Source organism: Nicotiana tabacum, chromosome 4, assembly GCF_000715075.1.
Source record: "Nicotiana tabacum cultivar K326 chromosome 4, ASM71507v2, whole genome shotgun sequence".
Lineage (NCBI taxonomy): Eukaryota > Viridiplantae > Streptophyta > Magnoliopsida > Solanales > Solanaceae > Nicotiana > Nicotiana tabacum.
The window spans coordinates 13,524,461-13,551,192 of record NC_134083.1 but is presented as its reverse complement, the minus strand read 5'-3'; positions in this window follow the sequence as shown (position 1 = coordinate 13,551,192).

Genomic DNA, 26,732 nt, shown 5'->3' with positions numbered 1-26,732 from the left:
TATCATATTATGAGTGCATATTACGGTCGTCACATTTATCAAATCGTGAGTACATATTACAGTCGTCATGTTTATTATATTGTGAATTTACGGTCATCACATTTATCATATTGCGAATGCATCTTACGGTAATCATATTTATCATATTGTGAGTGCATGTTACGATCATCATGTTTATCATATTGTGAGTACATGTTACGGTCGTCATTTTTATCATTTAAAAAAAAAAAAACTACTCAGTTGTATCCTGAGTAGAAGTATTATATCTTAGAGATAACTATTGAGGGGGGCTAGACCTGACCTCTAAGATTCAATATTACAATTAACAGACTGGTATGGATCAATCTATCAAATAGAGCAAAAAAGAGGCTATATTAGGGGAGAGAGTTCCCCTACATTATTCTAAATCTCAGATCAGTACATCGAAAAAATAATTAACAGACATAGAAGTTAACTTTGTCATATCTTAGTCTTAGGAAGCTGGGTTTTGTCTAATGGGAAGTAGTACCCATTTCTCCAGAAAGGAAATAAAAAGCATATGAAATGTTGAAATTGCTGGAAACTAGTAGCGTTCCATTGAATACAAACTAATGTTATATCACTGTACTCATTCCTTTATCCAGCTAATTATATTCACGTCTCGTATACTAATTGGTTTAAAAGCTCCGTATTCAATTAAACAAAGCCTTTTGATGTATGACATCAATTTCCTATATGTAGTAAAGTTTTCATTTGATGATGTTTTCAAATGTGGAGAAAGCGGAAATATGTAATCTCTATGATGTAAGATATCTAATCAGATATATAGCTTAACAAGAAACAAGTACGCCTTCCTGCGACGTTAGAGAACTTAAGTGTAACGAACCAATTCCCACTATAGATCGTGATGGTGCATAGCGTCGCGGTTAGGCAATCCAACGATGAACTATCAATTGAATTATCCATTTTATTGTTTTTTAAAATCATAAGTCTGTACAGAATTCAACGTATTTAAAAATCATGAATACTTAAAATATTAGTAAGATATAAAATAAAAGATGATAATATCCGGACGAACCATAAACAACCACTAGAGTATCCCAAAATCCGTTATCACAAGTACATGAGCGTCTACTAAAGAGTGCAATAATAATAATACAACATCTGTCTAGAAAATAAAATAGACAGGATAAAGTAAATAAATAAGATGGAGACTTTGTGGGCTGCGACACGTAGCATGAAATGCAGCTCACCCTAAAATCCCCTCAGCAACTACGCCTACGTACCAAGATGACCATCAATTGAACCTGTCAGATCCTGCACATTTAGTGCAGAAGTGTAGCATGAGTACGTAAATCAACCCGTACCTAGTAAGCATCTAACCTAACCCCGAAGAAGTAATGACGAGGGGTCAACATCGATACTTACTAGTACTCCAATAACTAAAATGTAGGAATCATAAATAGACATAAAATACAAAAAGGATCAATAGAATAAGGAACATTAGATAATGAAATCCGTTAACAAAAATTATCTGTTAAAATGTCCCCAAGGGCTACATGCTATCTCAACAAATAGGAACCATCAGTTAGAGACCCGATCTCAGGTCATAAAAAAAATATTACGTAATTTTCAAGTTTAATTAAGAGGGTAATCTCGTGGGTATTTGGACTCTTAGCAATTTTACGCATGAATTATGGCGAGGTCATTCGGTCCGATCCATATAGTCGTGTACATACACTGGTGAGGTCGCACGGACCGATCCATGGATGCATCTTATATATACATACACTGTCGAGGCGTTCAGCCCGATCCATAAGAAAGGAAGAAACTTATCGAATTGCAAGTCACGTGCTTACAACATAGGTACAAGAGCATAAAGTAAACATGACTTTTACCGTTTATCACATATCTCGCCAAACAACTCAAGGCGATAAAGCTCGGCCTAATATATTCCCAAATCAATTTCAATTAAAAATTCACTTAATTAAGCTAGCAAAATAAGTTCAAATAATTCAAATATTACATGATAAAGTAATAAGTCTACCCAGACATAAACATGCCTTTAGCTACGTACGGACTCTCGTCACCCCATGCGTACATAGCACTCACAACTAGTATCACATGAAAATCTTAATACCTAGGGGTGGTTTTCTCCTCACAAAGTTAGACATGAGACTTACCTCGCTCCAAAGTTCCATAACGTGCTCCAACGCCTCTCTAACACCTCAAATCGGTGCCCAACAATCTGAAACAAGTCAAACAACATGCCAAACAATGAAAATATACTTCAAATGGTTATAATTTAACAATTTGTAACAATCCTCAACTCTGTTCGAAAAGTCAACAAAGTCAACCATCGGGCCCACGTGCCCAAATTCCGAAAATTCTTGAACATATTATTATTCATAACACCACGAAATCAAATATATAGTTTATTCCTAATTCCATGTCCAATTTTGTGGTCAAAATCCAAAAATACCAAATTCTAGGTTTCTTAAAACATCTCATAATTTCTAACAATTTTCATGTTTAAATCCTTATAAAATCCATGTAATTAACTTACAATATGTGGGAATTACTTACCTTGCCATAGATGATGAAAATTTCCTCTTGAAGAGCTCCAAATATCCCCCCAAACCATGTGAGAAGTGGAAGAAATGAGCCAAAACCTGAAATAAAACAAGTCGGCTGAGCAATTTCCTTCTTCACGATAGCGAAAAAGCCCTGATCGCGAAGCCAACTTCGATCAACTGCCAAATCGTTCTTCGCAAATACGACACGCCGGTCGTGAATGCGGTGGTCAATACCACTGTGTCTTTGCGAACGCGACCAAACTCTTGCGAACGCGTAGGACAAATCACCTAGTGACCCTTCCCGCCTAACCTTCTACGCAATCGCGTCCTCTCCCTCGCGATCCAGATACACTGCTGCCCAGAGCTTCACGAGCGTGAAGTACAAACTACCTAATGCCTAAGAGGCCTTCGCAAACACGACCCTTTCTTCGTGATCACGAAGACGGAAGCACCAGACACCAGAAACAACAATCCAAATATGGCGAAATGACCTGTAGCCCATCCGAAACTCACTCGAGGGGCTCGGAACCCCGTCCAATCATACCAACCAGTCTCAAAACATGACAGAAACTTTTTCGAGGCCTCAAATCACACCAAACAACATCTAATTTATGAATTGACAATCAAAATCCTTCTTTCAACTTTCAAACTTTCAAACTTCGCCGAAAGCATTCGAATTATACTTAAACATTATGGAATGACGTCAAAATTTACATGTAAATCACAAATCATGATACGAAACTATGCCAATGCTCGGAACCCCAAACTGACGTGGCTAACATCAAAATCCACTTCAAACCAAACTTAGAAAATTCTAAAACCTTCAAAATGTCAACTTTCCACAATAAGCGCCAAAATTCTCCCGGATAACCCGATACTCAACCCGAACATATGCCCAAGTCCAAAATCATCATACGAACCTATTGGAATCTGCAAATCTCGATTCCGAGGTCGTTTACTCAAAAGTCAAACATTGATCAATTCTTCCAACTTAAAGCTTTTGAATTGAGAATTTTCCTTCCGAATCAACTACGAACTTCCCGAAATTCAATTTTGACTACATGTACAAGTCATAATACATGAAGTGAAGCTACTCAATACCTCAAACCGCCAAACGACGCGCTAGAGCTCAAAAGGACTGATCGGGTCATTACATTCTTCCCCACTTAAACATATGTTTGTCGTCGAACGTGCCAATAAGTGCTCCAGAGTTGCCCAAAATTGTTGTTTAACACCTCGTGCACCTACCCATTCCACCACAACCCATGTGAACACATTAGCTCGAGCCAGACTGAAGATCATTCCTTTTACCTTAGTCCACAAGCCTTAGGACCAAATTCCAACATCCAGAATTTTCCACGAGACCTGACTCTAACATACGAACTACGTATCAATCTCAACACATTGTACTTAATATGATCATGCACACATGCAGAGACCACAAAATACACCGCATAATTTTTATGCCCACAATAACATCCCCCAACCATAGAAGCTGCGAATTAACTAATCGGATACCTATTGTATATATCATAACACATATAAGCCTTAATCCAACCCTCGCGATAATGCAATGATGGAAGCGACACATAGAAGCTCATAACCACCTGCCAAATCAATAAATCATGGAGTCTCTCCGCTTGGCAATGACCATTACCTCATTCTGAACTGACTAGTGACATTTTCATTTTAATAACCTTACACAAATTCGATTGCACTGATCTCAGGTCCAATAACCTCGTCTCACCCAATACAAGTTGCTCAGGCAATAAGCGACCTAAAATACCGTCTAAAATCTCAAATGATACCACCAATACGCCAACAATTTACAACTCGAATATGACCCATAAGGAAGAACGAACTCTGGCAAGGAACTACCCAGCTTGCGTAACAAATAAAAAGGCCGAACGGATGCTATGAACCTATCTCAGATATGAGAAACAAGACACACAAAATAATTATAAGGAACTGTACTCAACATTTCACAGTTGCGGCATGCAAACCCGATCCACATATGATACCGTTGTGGCGTGCAACTCGATCCAAAAATGATACTCGTGGTGACGTGCCACCCGCTCCATACATAACCATCAATAAGGAAGTACATACCGAGCCAAATTGCTCCTACCCACAAAATGCCCGAATATAGACCACAAGCACGCTAAGTGCATAAACACAACCCTAGGGAGACGGATAACCAAGTGTTGCAAAAGCCAAGATCGACAAAGGCGCATCGAACAATCAACATCTCGAAAGCCATCTCGCTCATATAATACCACAAGCTACGCCACATCACAACACAAGCACAAATAATCAAGCCGCCTCGCAACACATATGGCATAAAGAATAGCATGTGAAATAGACGAAGCTATGAATATCATCCACTACGCCCGAAGAATCATCTATAAGCAATGTTATGCTGAAGGAACACATCCGACTTGATGTAGAGCATACATTCACATTAGATATACTAATGGACCTCAAGTCGATTTAGATAATCCCTTATTGGGCCAATAACCTTTCAAAGATCCACAGTGGCCCCATTCATGACACATACGAGCAGTCGTCCAATCTAGAACAAACTTCCACAACCAAAGGAATAGAGCGTCTCTCAAACATAAACTCTCCAATCATCGATAGTATCAGAATCTTTATACCCGATTTCAGTCTCTAACAATTAAATAACTAATACGTCACACTTGTACGATCTTCCCGTGGGATATACTCCCACAACCTTCCGCGCTAGGTAGCAAAATCTGAACATCAATGGCCACCGACCATGTTATTTCTGTAATGCTAATTAAGAATCCACAAACTAATGCACAATGCCTCTTTCGCAGAACACTGTCTTTAGGTGACATTAAGATAATGCCAGCTTACTCTGAACATCTGAATCCTTTCCCCGCTCCTCCGAGCTTGGGACATTCTTATCAAAACTGAACAGTAACCTTAATCCTGAACTTCCAATTTCCATGCCGCTCACTACACCTATCATGAAGCTATATGAGAGTACAAAAATTTCATCATAACCTCTAAACCACCAGTAGAACAAACACTTCATCGGCTAGAACCCCTTTCACCCAACTCATTTTAGAAGAACAATCGTGACATGCAACCGATTTTCGGTAACCGTAAAAAATGTAAACCTCAAGTTGTAGCCTAACTGTCATAACCCTTTCGGGGTCCACCTACACATAACAAGGCCATCAGAATCCAATACCTCCAAATCAATCAAATTACGGTGTATGCCAAACCCGCACGTACAGCCACGAATCACCTGTATAGCTTAACACACCTAAGAAACCGGCCATTCCTACAACCATGTTGATTCAAACCTTTATTAACTTACTCAACTTCTTCCAATTTACTCTTGACTTGCCTTTAGAATAATAGTCCTATTCAAACACTTAACAGACCTCAAATAACACTCTTCCCGAGTGACCCAAATTACGAGACCATACCGTATCGATACCCATAAGCTATCTCATACCCTCATTGTGCACTCAATAGTATCTCCAACTGATACACCCATTCTGGAAGACCTTCTGCGAATTCGAAGTTGTTTCTCCTATTTCTCTAATGTTGAACCATAGATCTGGCGATAACATAGAAATTCCCCAAGTATTCTTCATACTCTGCTGCAAAACCCAGTCCTCAGCCACATAACGAACCCCACATCCTTAGACACCGCACTTTAATTCTTGAACCCACTAGAACCATTATTGAGAGTTACCCACTCTGACATTGTCCCGAATATAACTAAACTCTAGTGCTCTGCTAGCACCTGAACATTCCCGAAGAAGCAATCGGATAAATTCTTTTACTTGTACATCACAACCACAAGAAACGTAATATCTGAGTCATCCAAAAATCGGATGATTTTGCACCGTCGCTCCGTCAAATTCCTCGCAATCTCCTGTTAAACTTGCATAACATAACTTGAATTATTGTCTCTAAACACACACTCGACCTCCTGACCGCTAGCCTATCCTATTCAAACGATTCCAGCTCACATCGTAGTACATACTTCATGTTGGATAGAAAGTAAAGTTCTTCTTAGGGCCTTTACTAGAAATCACGCAACTCCTCACACCTCACTGGAGATAGCCCACCCGTATAACCCCATATCAAAAGGTTCCAACGACATTGCCCTGATTACAGCCACCACAAAATCAGTTAATCCTCCGGAGCTCACACTCGCCCACCAATTGTAAGAGTCTGTCCATTCCCCATTAGCATCAAGTGAAGGTCCAACTATATATTCCAAAACTCGAAGTCATGTTGCATCCCAAAATAATAATCAAGCTTTCACACCCCTCTCCATTCCAAGCAAACTCTTTTCCGTCATATTCAGCCTCCCTTAGTACAATAGCCACCATCCCAAATGACATTTATAGACTTAGTAGATCCCTAAATCGCTCTAAACTTCCTGAAAGCATGTGGTTATCCTACCACTGCCACTCCCACTTCGGTTAAACCATTTACTTAAGAAACCTCTTGGCCTCTGTTGTTTATAATTGACCTGCTAGCAATTCAACCACCGCAAGATACCTCTCACCATGTCCTTCCTTCTCTTTCGTTGCCGAAATACTGCCTTCAATCATAATCTATCTTTGTAGCACCCGAACGGATAAACTGCCACTAACTCCGGGACTCCATAACGATCATCTCTCTCGAGCCATTAATACTAGAAATACTGTTTCGACTATGAAGTTTCCCTACATTGCCATCTCTGATGACCACTCCTTAGGCACCATTCCACAACACCCTACCCTAAGGCAATTCAAAGGAGACCATAACACCGATGAGCCTTAGTGCAGGTACAAGGACGACGACCCCACACCATAATGAGAATTCCACCACGTTCGAAAATATCAAGTCTCGCTACTTCATCAACCAAAGACTGAACATCCATAATCCAATTGCTTTTCCTCCACAGGAATTAAATGTCGAACCTCTAAACCATGAATCGAGAAATCCTCATTTCGAGTCATTCACTGCCGCGAACATAAATAAGCACTCTAGCAGTCACACCAACACTACGCGATAGCAACGCATGAACCTCATAATACATTGTGCATAGCCTCAAAACCATAGGCAACACTAGCACTGGGCTGAAACAATTGAATACTCCTCCACAGGGCGACGATAATAGCATGCCCGAATATGCAGGGAGAATCATTTTGCGCCACATTTGTAGTACCACTACAACTCCTCGATGCCCAATTGATAACAAGCACTCATCATCGTATAAGAATAAGTATGAAGGAAATGATGGCATAAGCTTCAATGGAATCAAATCGCATGATGGGGAATCAAAAAGGAAAGTGCTCGTAACAGCCTTGTAACCTCTCAAAGATAAGTACAGACGTCTCCATACCCATACACAAGACTCTAATACACTTATTCATGACTCGTGAGACCCAAATGAATCTAGAGATCTGATACCAAGTTGTCACAACCCAATTCGCAATATAGGTCGTGATGGCACCCAACGTTGTCGTTAGGCAAGCCAACGGTGAACTATGAATTCAATTATCCATTTCTAAAATCATAAGTCTTATTAAGTAAAGAATTCAATGCATTTAAAAATAATGAATACTTAAAATATTAGCAAGATATAAAATAAAATATGACAATATCCAGCCGAACCATAAACAACCACTAGAGTATCCCAAAACCCGTTGTCACAAGTGCATAAGCGTCTACTAAAGAGTGACATAATAATAATACAACATTTGTCTGGAACATAAAATAGACAGGATAAAGTAAATAAATATAATGGAGACTCTGTGGGCTGCGACACGTAGTATGAAATGCAGCTCGCCATAAAGTCCCCTCAGCAGTTGCGCTTACGTGCCAAGATGACCATCAAATGAACCTGTCAGATCTTGCACGTTTAGTACAGAAGTGTAGGCTGAGTACGTAAATTAAAGCATACCCAGTATGTATTTAGCCTAACCCCGGAGAAGTAGTGACGAGGGGTCGATATCGATACTTACTAGTAGCCCAATAAATAAAATGTAGGAATCATAAATAGGCATGAAATACAACATGATCAATAGGATAAGGAACAGTAGATAACGAAATCCATTAACAAAAATTATCAGTTAAAATGTCCCCAAGAGCCACATGTTATCTCAACAAATAGGAACCATCAGTTAGATAACCGATCTCAAGTCATAAAGAAAATATTATGTAATTCCCAAGTTTAATTAAGAGGGTAATCTCGTGGGTATTTGGACTCTTAGCTATTTTATGCATGAATTATGTCGAGGTCGTTCGACCTGATCCATATAGTCGTGTACATACACTACTGAAGTCGTACGATCCGATCCATGGATGTATCTCATATATACATAGACTGCCGAAACCATACGGTCCGATCCATGGATGCATCTCATATATACATATACTGTCGAGTCGTTCAGCTTGATCCACAAGAAAAGAATAAACTTATCGAATTGCGAGTCACGTGCTTACAACACAGGTACAGGAGCATAAAGTAAGCATGACTTTTATCGTTTATCGCATATCTTTCCAAACAACTCAAGGCGATAAAGCTCGGTCTAATATTTTTCCAAATCAATTTTAATTATAAATTCACTTAATTAAGCTAGCAAAATGAGTTCAAATAATTTAAATATTACATGACAAAGTTCTAAGTCTACCCGGACATAATATGCTTTTAGCTACGTACGAACTCTCGTCACCACGTACGTACGTAGCACCCACAACTAGTAGCACATAATAATCTTAATTCCTATGGGGTGGTTTCCCCCTCACAAAGTTAGACATGAGACTTAACTCGCTCTGAAGTTCCATAACCTGATCCAACGCCTCTCTAACACCTCAAATCGGTGCCTATCAATCCGAATCTAGTAAAAAACGTGCAAAACAATCAAAATATACTCCAAATGCTTATAATTTAACAATTTATAACAATCCCCAACTCCGCTCGAAAAGTCAACAAAGGTAACCCTCGGGCCCACGTGCATGGATTCCGAAAATTCTTAAAGATAATCATTACCTATAACACCACGAACTCAAATATGTAATTTATTCATAATTTCATGTTCAATTTCATAGTCAAAATCCAAAAATACCAAATTGTAGGTTTCTTCAAAAATCTCACAATTTCTAGCAATTTCCATTTTTAAATCCTTATAGAATCCATGTAATTAACTTACAATATGTGAGGATTACTTAATTTTTCATAAATGATAAAATCTCCTCTTGAAAAACTCCAAACATTGCCCAAACCATGTGAGAAGTGGAAGAAATGAGCCAAAAACTCGAAGTAAAACAAGTCTGCCCAGCAATTCCCTTCTTCGCTTTCGCGGAAAAGTCCTCGCGATCGCGAAGACCAACTTCGACCAGCTACCGAATCGCTCTTCGCGAACGCGGTGGTCAACCCCATAGTCCCTACGAGAATACGACCAAACCCTCGCAAACGTGTAGGTCAAATCACCTGGTGTCCCTTCCCATCTAACCTTCTACGCGATCGCATCTTCATCCTCGCGATCACATCTTCATCCGATACACTACCACCTAGAGCTTGGCGAACGCGAGTCCTTATTCACGAACGCGAAGTATGAACTGCTTGATGCCCAAGAGGCCTTCGTGAACACGACCCTTTCTTTACAAACGCAACCCTTTCTTTGCGATCGCGAAGAAGGAAGCACCAAAAACAACAGTCCAAACATGGCGAAATGGCCCGTAGCCCATCCGAAACTTACCCGAGGCCCCCGGGACCCCATCCATTCATACCAACTAGTGCCAAAATATGACATAAACTTGCTCGATCTATCAAATCACACCAAACAACATCCAAACTACGAATCGACGATAAAACCCTTCTTTCAACTTTGAAACTTCGCCAAACATGTTCGAATTACACTTAAATATTCCGGAATAACGTCAAACTGTACATGCAAGTCACAAATCATAATACAAACCTATTCCAAGGCTCGGAACCCCAAACGGACGTCGATAACATCAAATTCAGTTCAACCCAAACTTAGAAAATTCAAAAACTTTCAAAATACTAACTTTCCACAATAAGTGCCAAAATTCTCCCGGACCACCCGACACTCAACCCGAACATACGCCCAAGTCCAAAATCATCATATGAACCTATTGGAACTTTCAAATCCCGATTTCTTGGTCGTTTACTCAAAAGTCAAACCCTGGTCAACTCTTCCAACTTAAAGCTTCCGAATTGAGAATTTCCTTACGAATCAACTCCGAACTTCTCGAAATTCAATTTTGACCACACGTACAAGTCATAAAATATGAAGTGAAACTACTCAAGGCCTCAAACCGCCGAACAACCGGTATTTGGCACTTGGAAAGTTTTATTAAGTTTTCTTGTTTGTAGAAAATGGACTTCTGCATAGTCATTCTTTAGTTTGTTCAGCTATATTTCTACACGGCAAAGTCGCATTGAAAAGAAACAAAATCTCATTTAGTTGTTGCCTGTGACTTTTCTGGTCTGTGTTAACCGGATGGTTACTGTATTGTTATTTGGAAAGAAATGTAGGGTAAAGTCGAGTTTTTAAAATAGTTACAAATTATTCCCACATAGTGGAGGAAACTTTAGTTCCCTTCACCTCTCCCCCAAATAATATATATCCTATTAGTTTAGATTCTAATAAATGACCCGAAACATCCTTCCCTCCAAGAACTCTCTACCTTGCTCTTGAGGTGACTCGAACTCACAACCTCTTGGTTGGAAGTGGAGGGTGTCCTGTCAGTAATTCTTAATCGACTAATGTATTTCCATTTCTGTACTAGTCCTTATCTATGAGAAAAGAGAAGACTAGAGAGAGGATCTCCTCCTGGCCGTTATCCCTTTATGTTAGGCTTTCGAATCCTAGCGAGAGCAGAACACACATAAATATTTGGGCCTGATCCAAAGACTCGTTATCTCATTAAACTTTGCTAAGGACTCGTTACCTCGGGCTTTATTCTTCACTTTTGGTCGCTCACCTAATCGCTTAATCTAAATATAACCCGCGGATATACAATATATGTATTATCGATATATAATATGTGTATAATTATATATAATTAGTGTATAATCAATATATACCGACTAAAAAAATAAATAATGAATCCGACTTGCTATTTGTGTAAAGATACACTGTATGCCCCTCTCTTTGTACGTTTTCTCCTTTTTGTTCAGCGCGATTTGTTTTCCACAGTCCTGGAGTTAATCCAATTCTTGACTCGTATTTGATAGTGAATTTGTATTTCCTACATTTATTTTAACCTGAAAGGAAGATTCTAACGTAAATAATATATATATATTGAACTGTTCTCTGTGTATTTCTAGTTTATTGCTTCTACGTTCCTTATCTTTCTAGGTTTTTATTTATGAATATTAGTTTCCAATGCGTAGAGTTTTTGACTGATTTAATCATTTTAGGGTCGGTTGGTTGATGGTATATGAATAATTAATCTTAGAATAAAATCTCGTATAAACTAGTATAATATCTAGTTGGTCGCATAATTAGAAAAATAATATCTGAATAAATAATCCATAAGATAATCAACACAACATAAATTAATCATGTGTAACAACGTCTTAATTTCTTATTAATCACGATGTAAACAATCATGCATTATAATTAATCATCACATAACTAACATGTGAACCAAACGAACCCTTAACATATACTTTCAGTGGCGGCTCAATCTAATATGTGGCCTAAAGCCAAAACTTAAAAGAGACCCTAAATTGTTTTAAATAAAAATTTTATATATTTTATTTGATGGTTATTCTTATAACTTTCTAAAATGCAAGATAGTTAATTATATTTGGATAATTAATTTTTTTTCACTTAACAATATGGACTTGTACAATTTTCATTAAAAAAAACAGTTCGGTGCACTAAGCTCCCGCTATGCGCGCGGTTCGGAGAAGGGTCGGACCATAAAGGTCTATTGTACACAACCTTACCCTGCATTATCTCACTTTTAATTACAAAAGTTGGCAAAACCATTAATTTCATAGATCATTATGCTTTAAAAATTAGAACTCTTTGTGAATTTAAGATAATTGCGAGTGACCACATTATTATTTGGAAAGAAATGTAGCGTAAGGTTCAGTTTTTAAAATAGTTACAGTTGTTCCCACATAGTGGAAGCTTAGCTCCCCTCCCCTAAAATAAAATAAAATATATCCCAGTAGTTTAGATTCTACATTGACCTTAAAAACAGGGAGAATATATGATTTAAAAATACTAATTACTCATTTCCACAATCCAATCTAGTATTTCGGTATGGTATTTCGGTATACGGTTTATCAATCATGCATATCAAATACCGTACCAAAATAGTTCGGTACGATTCGATATTTTCTTGTTTGGTTCGGTACGATTTCGATATCGTACCAAGTCTTTGTAAATGAAAAAATGATGAATTCTAATTCAAGATTTCACATAAGAATAATAAGATCAGTTTTTCTAATGTGTTTTGTTCTGTATTTCTAGAGGTAAATCAGTTTTTCTAATACATTTTCTAATGAAAGAACTAGAGATAAAGAAGAAACGACAACAAGACATCAGTCACACTACACTATTTCAGAGAAGAATTACAATTTGAAGCACAAAAAAATGGGCTACATCAATGTTAGGATCGGAAAGTCGGGTAGTGCGAAATTTAGCCAGACAATGTTATAATGACAATAATAAAGACAATGCAAGTTGATAATAACAACAATCAAAGTAGATAAAGAAGACACCAATTTAACGTGGTTCGGTCAATGTGACCTACATCCACAAGCGGAGAGGAACAATTTCACTATATCCATAAGAGTACAAAATTAGAGTAAATACTCTAATTAATACCAAAAATCTCTAAGAGAATAACCTCACAAGATCACTCCAAAGAAAGAGTTCACACAAGTGTTTTCCAACACTTAACTCTCATACAAAATACTCTTAATAAAGGAGGAAAGAAAAAAAAATAAGAAATGAAGACTCAAGTCTTGTTGGTGTGTTTAAAATGAACTAATGTCCTTTCCTTTTATACGCAAAAAGTCTTGGCATCTTAGTTGTAAAAGAAAATATACAACTTGTGCAAATGATATCCACCACACAATGCAATATTTTTGGGTCCCAAAGAATATTGCCAACAAATTCTATACTTTGCAAATATGCTTATGCTTATGTGAGATGGACTCCATTAGCCAAAATATTGACCATATTATAAATCTCCATCTTGGCCTAGTTTTGGCTGATATAGTAAATTTGCTCCACCCTCTCCGTAAAAAGCTCCAATGGGCATATGTCAAAATTTAATGCCATCAAAATAAGACAAGTTGTCTGATACCGAAACTGTAGTAGGGCCTATAACAGTGGATCCCAATAAAGTATACAATGAACGAGATCTGTGTGCTTTCATGATCACAAGAGCACCATGAGAAACGTTTAGAACTACACCTTCACCTGCGTACTTACACCCAAGAGATTCTAGAGTGCCCAAAGAGATGAGATTTTTCTTCAAGTCGGGAACATGTATAACATCGGTGAGAATTCTCACCACACCATCGTGCATTTTGATTTGGACTGTACCTTTTTCAAAAACTTTGCAAGCAGCATTGTTGCCCATCAAGACAAATCCATCTCCAATAGATTCATATGTGGTAAATAAATCCCGATTGGAACACATATGATAAGAACAATCCGAATCTAAAATCCACTCATTGTTAGATTTGAAACTATTATTAGTTACTAAAACAATAGTTCCCTCAGTCTCATCAGCAGCTACACTTGCTTCGGCAGTGTCAGTAGTTTTGTGCTCATTTTTTCTTTCCTTATGCTTTTCTTTATTTTTCAGCTTATAGCATTCGGAAATAATGTGACTTTTCTTATGAAAATAGCGATACTCTAAATTATGGTATCTGGATTTTGAGTCGGATTTGCCTCTAACAAAAAAAATCTTCCCCCACTTTTGTACAAATAATCTTTTTTTTACTATAAAAAAATTGAAAAACAAATCAAAAATGGTCAAAATCTATCAAATCTTGGACCGAACTACACGGGTATGATTCTCACCGAATATGAGATACGTAGACAAAGCTCATAGGTTCTGCCCCCCAATTTTCAAAAATCCAAAAAGATATTTTCCTTTAATTCCTTCTTTAGAAGTTTTTCTTTGAGACCAAAAATCCAAAAAATATTTTCTTCCTTTTTATTTAAAGTCTTTCTCCCAAAATTCAAAAAAAATCAAAATCCAAAAAAACTATTTTCTTTCCTTTGAAATTTACAAAAAAAAAAAAAAAAAAAATCAAAATCCAAAAATATTTTCTTTCTTCTTTAGAAGTCTTTCACCAATTCCCAAAAAAAAATCAAAATCAAAAATATTTTCCTTGCTAGGAGCTTTCGTGGTATTATTTGTATATGAGTTAAAAAAAGTTAGTTTATATATTTTATTTCTGATCTTCCCTAACTACGCAAAGATCTATTTCATGTTCCAACATGATACATAGGCAACTCACATTAGGTTCGATCGAATGGTTTTAAAAAAAGAGAGAAAAGAAAGAAGAAAAAAAAAAGAAAAAAGAAAAAGAGAGTGTTTATTCTAACATGCAGAATGGTTTTAAAAAAAGAGAGAAAAGAAAGAAGAAAAAAAAAAGAAAAAAGAAAAAGAGAGTGTTTATTCTAACATGCTTGTTATTTTGAAATAAAATCTAGTTAAAGGTGGTCGGTTTGTTGGTGATAAAAAATAGAGGCAAATATTGGCTGACTTCTACCAGTTTTGAGCAACAGGGCATGCTTTTCTTGGATGATCTGTGATGATAGGGAGACATCAAAATTCGTCCAAGTTCTTTGGCAAATTAGTCACTGTGAAAGTTACCATGCTGTAAGTCCTAAAAACGGATAGCCAATATGGGGAGCGGTTTGATCAAAAGTCAAAATTTGAGTGCTAAATCCATAACAATAAAAACGGTTGAATGTAGTAGTAATGTTGATGTGCAAGTCTGTGGCTAAGATATCGCTTAGTAACTGAAAAGTCACTCCTCTTTTATCCATTAAGGAGACATGGTAGTTTGTTTTGTCGTCTTTTCTTTTTCCTTTTGTGTTATCGAACCTTGTCATCCTTTATTCAACCTTTATTCAATAAACAAAATAATCAGTCATTTTGTGTCCATTTTGTGCATAGTTCTTTTCACGCTAGTTCTACTGACATGACATGCATGCTGAATTTTGGCCATATCCTAGAAAACTGATTTAGTCTTGAACTGGTTAAATGAGAACAAGACACTTTTGAGGATGAATACACAGTCGAAACACTTTGGAATTAAGCTCGGTTCAAATTCATATGGAACTAGAATAGTCATACCCGTGGGATTAATGATCTTTACCTTTAAATCATTGTAAAGATCGGGTTTAAGGAAGAATTAATTAAAGTTTGGTGGAAAATTTGACATTAATGGATGGAAAGTGTCTTTTGACCACAACACACCAAGAAGACAGACATGTTCATCAATTTTGTGATCATGAAAGGATACTATGCTTGGCGTTCTCATGGTGGGGAGGCCCTTTTTCGGCTATCCAAACATTTTATACCCTTTGTTACCCCTTTTGAGCATGTATTATTTTCTTTGACCACCCTCTCTTGGAATCAAGTTTAGAGTCAAAAGTCAAAAAAATGAAATGAAAAAAAAATGAAAAGAAAAGTCAATGCCCCAAGAGTACAAACTGGGGCAACTCTTAGAATGTTCAAGTGAAAAAAGAATAAGAAAAGAATAGTCAAAGGTCCATGCTCCCGAAAAATAAAATGTGGGGCAACTTATTTTGAAAAAAAAAGGAAAAAAAAAAGAAAAGAAAAGAAAAAAAAGAAAAAGGAAAAAAGATTTTAAAAAAATTGTTTGGTAAAATGTTTGAGCTACGTTTGACCTAATTCTTTAAAAAAGGGATGCGTAGGCAGTCTTACACGGTTCGGTCCAACCAAATAAGAATTTCAAAAAACAAATTCAGTATCTAAAACTGGGACATGAGTTTGTTTTAGTTTTTTGAAAGAGTCGATTCCAAGAGTTGTAAGTGTAAAACCCATCATAATGAGTCTACTTTAAGCCTTCATACCGTCCTTTCTTTCTAACCATATCCAAAACCCTTCCAAACAAGACCTCATGATCAGTTTTGAGAATGCCAAGGGAAATTCGCAATGAGCAATGGTTGTCATATGGAGGACATGGTTATGGTTCTCGCTCAAGGAATCAAGAAAAGAAAAAAAAATATGAGAGAGTCTTACTAGTGAAAACCTTCACAGATACTGTAAGACGACAGTAAGTAGAGATAAATAAATGAGAGTCTTACTAGTGAAAACCCTCACATTCACTATAAGGTGACGGTAAGGAGAGATGAATAAATGAGAGAGACTTATTGGTAAAAACCCCTCGGGGCACCACTAGTCGAAAGTGAGTAATGAAGCTGATGCAAAGAATTGGCACGAACAAGCCCGACTTCAAAGGTCATAAGAATGGTAAAAGGGAAGATTTGGTTAGTTTGATAGATCAGGTCGTTGAGTCCAAAATGCATGTTATTATCATTAAGGCTAGTTAAAAAAAATCTTCCTTCTGTCCTTCTGACAGGGGCATTTCTTGTTAATACTTGTTTCTTTGCATCATTGAGTCCTTCACTTGGAGTCAGTCCTTCTCAAAACAAGCAAGGCATCATTATATCCTTTGCTTTGAGTCAGTCCTTGTCAAAATAAGTAAGAAAGGAATTCATAATATGCTACCAGTTTTTCAGTTGCACAAAGCAAATTCTAGCCAGAACATTCAAGAAAATATTATCGGAGAAGTAGCATGCACACACAGTTCTTACAGTCGACAGGCCTTGAGGATTCGTGCAGTACAAAGGTTCCCATAAAAGATATTTTTGTCTTCCTACTTGTCAAAAACAAGCAAAGAAAAGACTGCAATATTGATTACGACTTCCCTGTAGTACTGAACAGAGACTATGAAGTGTGCACATCATGTAAAAGGCGCATACCCAATTGTGATTCTCTCTGACAAACAAATTGCTCGAAAATAAAGATGTCATTCAAGATATCAGAAAATGTCACCTAAGCAAAGATCTTCAGTTGGGATAAGGTTGATTGAGCCACAAACACAATCAGGGTTGGTACAGAGAGCAAAAGTCTCTTAAAAGCAAAAACAGAGTCTACCAGCAGTGTAGCCAACTACCAATACAGTCAGTCTTCCTGAAGCGGATGGGCACAAAGCCAAGCTGCCAAAGACATCAAGGCCACAAACCGACCGCCGCTTTTAAAACTCAGAATTTTTCTTTGTTTGAAGCAGGAACAAAGCAGTGCAGAATGGAGATTCTTAAAGGACGAATATCACCAAAGGTAAGTTTTCGCAAAATTTCCATATTCTTTTATTTTCAACATGCATCACTATTGTTCATACAAATTATTTTTGTAGCTTAACCTAGGTAGAACCTTGTCTCCTAGGGGGATCCAGCTCATAGTTCCGAGTAGAAGTACGTTTCGCTCAGGATGTTTTACGTAGCTTAACCCAGGTAGAACCTTGTATTCTAGGGGGATCCAGCTCATAGTTCCGAGTAGAAGTACTCTTCGCTCGGGATATTTTACGTAGCTTAACCCAGGTAGAACTGTAACTACCCGGCCGGTCTTTTTGAGAGTTATAGCCCCGATCCCCTATTTATTGTCTTCCCCATATCTGTTCCAGCTTATGTAACTTGCCGGGAGGTTTTGTTTTGGTTTATGGGGGGTTTCGTGACACTTAGTCCCTAAACGGAAGTTTAAGTATTAGGATTTTGTTCATAGTTAGAAATATGTGAAGACGACTCTGGAATGAAGTTTCCTCAATTTCGTTAGCTCCGTTAGGGGATTTTGGACTTAGGGGAATGTCCGGATTGTGTTTTGGTGGTCTGTAGCTCATTTAGACTTGAAATGGCGAAAGTTGAATTTTTGGAGATTTTGACCGGTAGTGAATTTTTTGATATCGGGGTCGGAATCCAATTCCGGAAGTTGGAGTAGGTCTATAATGTTGAATATGACTTGTGTGCAAACGTTTTAGGCCAATCGGACGTGGTTTGATAAGTTTCAGCATCGGTTGTAGAAATTTGAAGTTTCAAGTTCTTTAAGTTTGAATTGGAGGGTGATTCATATTTTTAGAGTTGTTTGATGTGATTCTAGGGCCCGACTAAGTCCGTATGGTGATTTAGGACAAGTTGGTATATTTGGTTGAGGTCCCGTGAGTCTCGGGTGTGTTTCAGATGCTTAACGGATTGAGTTTTGGACTTAGGCAATTGCTGATGCTATCTAAGTTCTAGTGTTTTCGAGCCTGCGATGGGGAGACCGCAGGTGAGGGATCGCACATGCGGCGCATAAAGTGCAGAAAAGGAGATTGGAGGCATGGCCAGGGATCGCAGGTGTGAGGGAACTTCCGGATCTGCGATGCCCGCAGATGCGTTATGGGAACCGCAAGCAAGCTGAATCACCGCATAAGCGGACAATGCTCCTCAGGAGCGCAAACGCAGGTGCCACCCCTTGCCACAGATGCGGTCCCAGCCCCCTTTAGTGATTTTCGCACCTGCCATGGATTTCCCGCATGTGCGATTGAAGGCTCGCAGAAGCGATTTTACTAGGCAGTAAAGAGGAATTCGAGGGTTGATTACCCATTTTAATTTTTGAGTTTGAGAGCTCGGTGTGAGGCGATATTTCGTGATTTCTTCAAGGAGATTGTTGGGGTAAGTGGTTCTAATTCGGATTGCACTATATTTTATGAATCTATTGCTATTTTATCATCTAATTAGGGATTTGAGTTGAAAAATTGGGGGGAAATGATAGAAACTTCATAGACTAAAATTTCGAGTTTTGGAACGTCACTTGAGGTTAGATTCGAGTAATTCTTGTATGGTTAGATTCATGAGTAAATGGGTGTTCGTATTTTGTGACTTTTACCCGATTCCGAGACGTGGGTCCGGGGAGACTTTATGTGGCGATTTTCTAATATCTTGCTTTAACTTTGATTTCATTAATTAGATTAATTTTTTATAGTTGTATTTATGGTATGAATTTGATTTTCGCTAGATTTGGGCCATTCGGAATCGGATATTCGTGGAAAAGACATTTTTACCGATTGATTGAGCTTGGTTCGAGGTAAGTGGCTTATCTAACCTTGTGTGGGGGAGATCTCCTTAGGATTTGGTACTGTTGTGATATGTGAATGTTGTGTACGTGAGATGACGAGTACGTACAAAGGTTATTTGTTGAAAACTCTGATTTATTTTACTGAGTAGCGATTTGTTTCCTTTAATTTGAGTTATATTGTTTAAATAAGTATTAGTGTGTTTTTCATTCTTAATTGAGTTATCCCAACATGCGTAGTTATCGTGTTTAGTCTAATATCGCATGTATACGTGCTTTAACTGCTTATTTAAACTCTGTGAAGCATGCCTAGTTGATTTCTTGTTTTTCCTTGTTCTTTATTAGACTTAACTGTAAAATTCTTGTTGTTAACTATGGTATTTATTGGTTGAGTTGTATGTTTACTTTTGAGACTACGAGGCGGTTCCTCGGGAGTTCTCCTTATACATTTAATTTTGAGACTACGCGGCAGTTCCTCAGGAGTTCTCCCTGTATATTTACCTTTGATACTACGAGGCGGTACCTCGGGAGTTCGCCCTGCACATTTACTTTTGAGACTACGAGACGGTTCCTCAGGAGTTCTCCCTGTATATTTATTTTGGGACTACGAGACGGTATCTCGGGAGATCCCCTGCTGTTTATCTATGTGTGTTCTCCATTGCTACTTTGCTATATTCTCTTTGTTTATATTCTAGTCTCTTATTATATTGTACATTTTCCTGCTTTATTTATTATATACCAGTAGGCCTGACCTGACCTCGTCACTACTCGATCGATGTTAGGCTTGGCACTTACTGGGTACCGTTGTGGTGTACTCATGCTACTCTTCTGCACATGTTTTTGTGTGCAGATCCGAGTACTACTTATCAGCCCCGCTATTAGCTGATTGTGCTTGTTGTTGTACAGATACTTCAAGGTACGTTTGCCGCATCCGCAGACCTCAGAGTCCCCCTCTTTTCTCTCCTCTGACATTTACTTTCCGTACTTCTTCTGTTAGACTCTGGTGTATAGAGATACTAGTTTCCTTTTGTAGCTTGTGACTTACGATGTTCCGAGTTTTGGGAAACTGTGTACGTCTAGTGTTTTGGTTATTGTATATGTCGAGCGACATTATTATTGGTTATTCAGTATCTAATGCAGTTAGCTGTTTAATTTTGCTTTCATTATTGATATTTTCACAATCTGTTAAGGTTACCTAGTCGTAGAGACTAGGTGCCGTAACGAAATGTCTTAGAGGGATGTTTGGGTCGTTACAAGTTGGTAACAGAGCTCTAGGTTTATAGGTGACGTGAGTCATAAGCCGGTTTATTAGAATCTCGTGGATCGGTATGGAGGCATCTATACTTATCTTCGGGAGGCTATGAAACTGTTAGGAAAAATTATACTTCTTTGATTCCTTTTCATTTGAAATGTGTTGACATCAAAATTCTAAACTTCTGTATTCTATTCTCTCACAGATGGTGAGGACACGTACAGGCGGATCTGATGACCAGGTACCCGCTACCCCTGCTAGATCCGCGAGAGGGTAGAGAACGAGGACGTTCACTGTCACGACCCAACTGGAGGGTCATGACTAGCACCCGGGCCATACTTGCCGAGCACCAACGTACATTTTATCTAACCTTCATTATTATCTTTAAGGGTCGACAAGACCAATATAAATGGTAGACATGGATCATGAACATCCAACAATGAAAGATAATGTCATGAACATACGTAACATGGGACGACAAGACTGTCAAGAAACTATATATAAGGTACGAGCTACCATGGTGCCATGAAAGACTATATAACAAAAATCAGCCGACAAGGCATTCCAAACCATACATGAGTCGACACCTGTCTATGAGCCTCTAAAAGAACATAAGTGCTACAACATTGCCGGAACAGGGCCCCGACATACCCATAATGTCTATAACAAAAATGCATACCAAGACCATGGCAAGTCCGGAGAAAGGATCTTGCCAATAACGCTGAACCGGATAGCCTACTGTGATGGGGGAGCTGCGTCTACCCGTCTATCAGGGCCTGCAGCACGACATGCAGCATCCACAAATAAAAAAGGACGTCAGTACGAATAAAGTACTAAGTATGTAAGGCAGAATAGCATAAGTAAGAACAATAATGTAAACAGTGATAGGGAATATAAAACCTGTGACATCTGGGTACCTCTGAGGGCTACTGACATGAAATACATGATACATACATATATATATACATAAACTTTTAAAACATATGCCTTTGTGGGCATCATCATCATCATATCATACCCGGCCGTAATAGGCTCGGTAAAACGTACCCGGCCATCACAGGGCTCGGTAGAATCGTACCCGGTCACGTGGAGCTCGGTAAAACCCAACTGATCAGTGGTTGCACAATAGGTGCCATACCCGGCCAACTATAGCGCGGCTCGGTAGAGTAAAATAGATACATATATATGATGCATGCTGGACTCATTGGAATCATATTTTGAACCTTTCGGAGTGACGTAAGGTCGGTATCCTTCGTACACGTTATTAGGATTAACTCTTCATCAAGAATCTTATAAGAATCAGGAACTACCAACAACATTGATAATATAAAAATAAGAGAAGTAACATCAATATCAATCGTTTCATAAGAAGGGCAGCAATGTAAGTACTGCTAGCTTCTAAGAGTAGAGTATCTTTGGGAGCTCGTTCATTACATTATGTACAATCGGAGTCGTGCAAAAGAATGAAGGGGGTAGCCACACATACCTTGTATATACTTCCCAACCTCAAGCTATGCAAATGTCACGACTCCTTAGTCTACAATAAAAGAAATGACACTATCATTATCGTTTAAGCGTCGTAACTATTATGTATCGACCGCAACCTATTTTACGATAAAACGGACAGCACCTCCCCTATTTATATGACTTCACACAAGTCAATACAACCACCAAACAGCCAAAACAACATCATTAATAATCATATTGAGCCTCCAAAACAGTCCACCAACTAACAACATTACTACCAAGCCTTTCGATATATATTTCACAAGTTCTAGCATCAACGACTTAGCCACAACTTGGATAATCTTAAATATATATAGAGTAAGAGGTTCCTTACCTTTAAACAGAAATAACAACTCCAATTTGACCTTAATATTCCACGAAATATCCCTTCAATTCTGCCACAAGAACAAGGAAGCGAAACTAGCAATTAATTCGGGTTTTTCGGCACTAGAATTACTTTAGAAGACTTGAAATCACCTAGGGTTGATATTAAAAACTTGAAGGTGTATTTACAGAACATAAAGCACTTAAAACAACCTCCCACACGAACTGGAACAACACAAAAATCAGCAACAACAAGAAGAACAAGAAACTTACTAGCACCACGGGATTCCCGACATTTGATTTGTGTTGTTTGCCCTTTGTTTGGGTCTTGGATCATGAGAGAACCTTGAGAGACTGTTTTTAGGGTTATAAGGTCTGAATATACTGAAAAATAATGACTTAAAACGGGGTTGAGGTATCTTATATATGTCCAAATGTCTTAAACCGCCTTTGTGGGCCCCATAGAGAGCAGCTTGGCGCCCTCTCGCAAAAACGCGAATATCTCTCTATTCTGAGATCGTATCGACGAACGGTTTAATGCGTTGGAAACTAGACTCATAGATCTTCAATTTGATAGGTAGATCACCCCATAATTCTAAGTACATTGGGAGAAAAATGCAGTAACATTTGACCTAATGTTTAAGTAAAATTATAAACCTAAGTTGCGACAACTTTTATCGACTTTTGTTTCATAACTCGCTTGGCTTCAAGACTTATGATACGGATATTTTATGATTCAAATACATTAAAACAAGACCTCTTGGGATAGTTAATCACCTCTAGTGTTACTCGAAAATACAGGTTACAACATCCTTGATTCGTTTAACTTCTAATACTTATTAACCACTCTTATACACCCTTGTATCATTTAAGACCAATATGATTAACTTATTATCATCTCAAAGATAATCTCTTCTTGGATTTACGTCGACTAACTTACGGCGTGATCTATGATATGCGAATTTGGGTTGTAACATCCTCTCCCCCTTAGGAACATTCGTCCTCGAATGTAAGGGTTTATGGGGTGTCTAACTCATCGTGGATTCCGACGGAGATTTCCGGCTGAGTTTCCCTTATAAAATAGACACTAGCCAAACTTGCAAGCAGTTAAACCCAACCTATGGCCATACAAGACTATACAAATCATTATGGATATGTACATTATCTGCATATCACCATTTTGTATATAAAAAAGAGTATTCACAAGCTATTGCTTACCTCATAAAGCCGTTTCACCTTATAATGCGTCCTTCTTTCCCCCGGCATCCTCGTTATTTTCACTCTGGAATAGGTAAGGGTATTTAGACTTCATCTCCTCTTCTGCTTCCCATGTCATTTCTTCTATATTCTTGTTCCTCCATAATACTTTCACGGAAGCTACATCCTTTGTTCTCAGCTTGCGGACTTGTCGATCTAATATAGCCACTGGCAGTTCATCATATGATAGATCCTTTGTAACTTGTACATCTTTGATAGGGACGACCCGAGAAGGGTCTCCAATACATTTCCTCAACATAGATACATGGAATACCGGGTGGACAAATTCCAATTCAGATGGCAATTCTAACTCGTAAGCAACCTGTCCAATTCGTCGAAGAATTTTGTACGGCCCAATATACCGCGGACTCAACTTACCCTTCTTCCCAAAACGCATAACACCCTTCATCGGCGAGATCTTCAGGAAAACCCAATCACCAACCTCAAATTCCAGATCACGACGTCGGACATCGGAATAAGATTTTTGCCTGCTTTGTGCCGTCCTCAGCCGCTCTTGTATCAGTTTCACCTTCTCAATGGCTTGGTGAATCAAATCTGGCCCATATAATTCTGTCTCACCGACTTCGAACCATCCAACTGGTGATCTACATCTCCTCCCGTAAAGTGCCTCATACGGGGCCATTTTAATACTGGAATGGTAGCTATTATTGTAGGCAAATTCTATAAGTGCCAGATGGTCATCCCAATTCCCCTTAAAATCTAGAACACATGCTCGTAGCATATCTTCCAGCGTCTGGATGGTACGTTCAGCCTGTCCGTCAGTCTGCGGATGGAATGCAGTGCTGAGATTTACTTGTGTGCCTAAACCCTTCTGAAAAGACCTCCAAAAGTTAGCCGTAAATTGAGCTCATCGGTCTGATATAATAGATATCGGCACACCATGAAGCCTAACAATCTCCTTGATATACAACTTCGCATAATCTTCAGCCGTGTAAGTTGTCTTAACTGGTAGAAAATGGGCAGATTTTGTAAGTCGATCAACTATCACCCAAATGGAGTCAAACTTATGATAAGAGCGAGGTAATCCAATAATGAAGTCCATATTAATCACCTCCCATTTCCAGGTCGGAATCTCTATATTCTGAATCAATCCACTGGGTTTCTGATGCTCGATCTTTACTTGTTGACAATTAGGACACTGGGCTACAAATTCTGCAATAGACTTCTTCATGTTGTCCCACCAATACTGCTCCTTAACGTCATGATACATCTTTGTCGAGCCAGGATGGATAGAATATCGGGACTGATGAATCTCAATCATAATCTTCTCTCGCAACCCTGCCACACTAGGCACACATAATCGACCCTGGTATCTCAGTGTCCCATCTCCTCCGATCTTGAAAGCTGTAATCTTACTCTGCTGAATTCCCTCTCTCAATCTTACTAAGGTAGGATCTTCATATTGCCGTGCTTTTACCTCGGCTACTAAAGATGATTATGCTGTATTCTGTACAGTAACACCTCCGTCATCAGAGTCCAACAATCTTATTCTCATATTGGCCAGCTGGTGAAGCTCTTTGGTCAACCCTTGTCTACCTGCCTCAATATGTATTAAGCTTCCCATTGACTTACGTCTGAGAGCGTCTGCCACAACATTAGCTTTACCGGGATGGTACAATATCTCGACATCGTAGTCTTTCAGTAATTCAAGCCACCTACGCTGCCTCAAATTCAACTCCTTCTGCTTGAAGATGTATTGTAAACTTTTGTGATCTGTGTAGATGTCAACATGGACGCCGTATAAGTAGTGCCGCCATATCTTCAAAGTATATATTACTGCAGCCAATTCCAAATCATGAGTCGGGTAATTCTTTTCATGCTTCTTCAATTGTCGTGATGCATAAGCAATCACCTTCCCACGTTGCATCAATACGCACCCCAAACCTATACCTGAGGCATCACAATATACCACATAACCTTCTGTTCCTTCTGGGAGAGTGAGCACTGGCGCAGATGTCAATCGATTCTTTAGCTCCTGAAAACTATGTTCACAAGAATCAGACCACTGGAACTTGGTAGCTTTCTGTGTTAACTTAGTCAATGGTGCTGATATAGAGGAAAACCCTTCTACAAACCGCCTATAATATCCTGCTAGCCCCAGGAAGCAGCGGACTTCTGATGGTGTTGTAGGTCTCGGCCAATTCTTCACTGCATCGATCTTCTGAGTGTCGACACTAATACCCTTATCAGATATCACATGGCCAAGGAATGCTACTGAGTTCAGCCAGAATTCACATTTAGAGAGCTTAGCATATAACTTATGATTCTGAAGGGTCTGTAATACTATCCGCAAGTGGCCCGCATGTTCCGCCTCCGAACGAGAATACACCAGAATGTCATCAATGAATACGATCACGAACACATCAAGATAGGGCCTGAATACACTATTCATGAGATCCATAAAAGCTGCTGGGGCATTTGTTAGCCCGAACGACATCACCAAGAACTCAAAGTGCCCATATCTTGTCCGGAAGGCCGTCTTTGGAATATCCTTATCCTTAACCCTTACCTGATGATACCCTGAACGCAAGTCAATCTTGGAGAAATACTTGGCACCCTGGAGTTGGTCAAACAGGTCATCAATCCTTGGAAGTGGATACTTGTTCTTTATTGTAAACTTATTCAACTGTCGATAATCGATACACATCCTTAACGACCCATCTTTCTTCCGCACGAACAAGACTGGT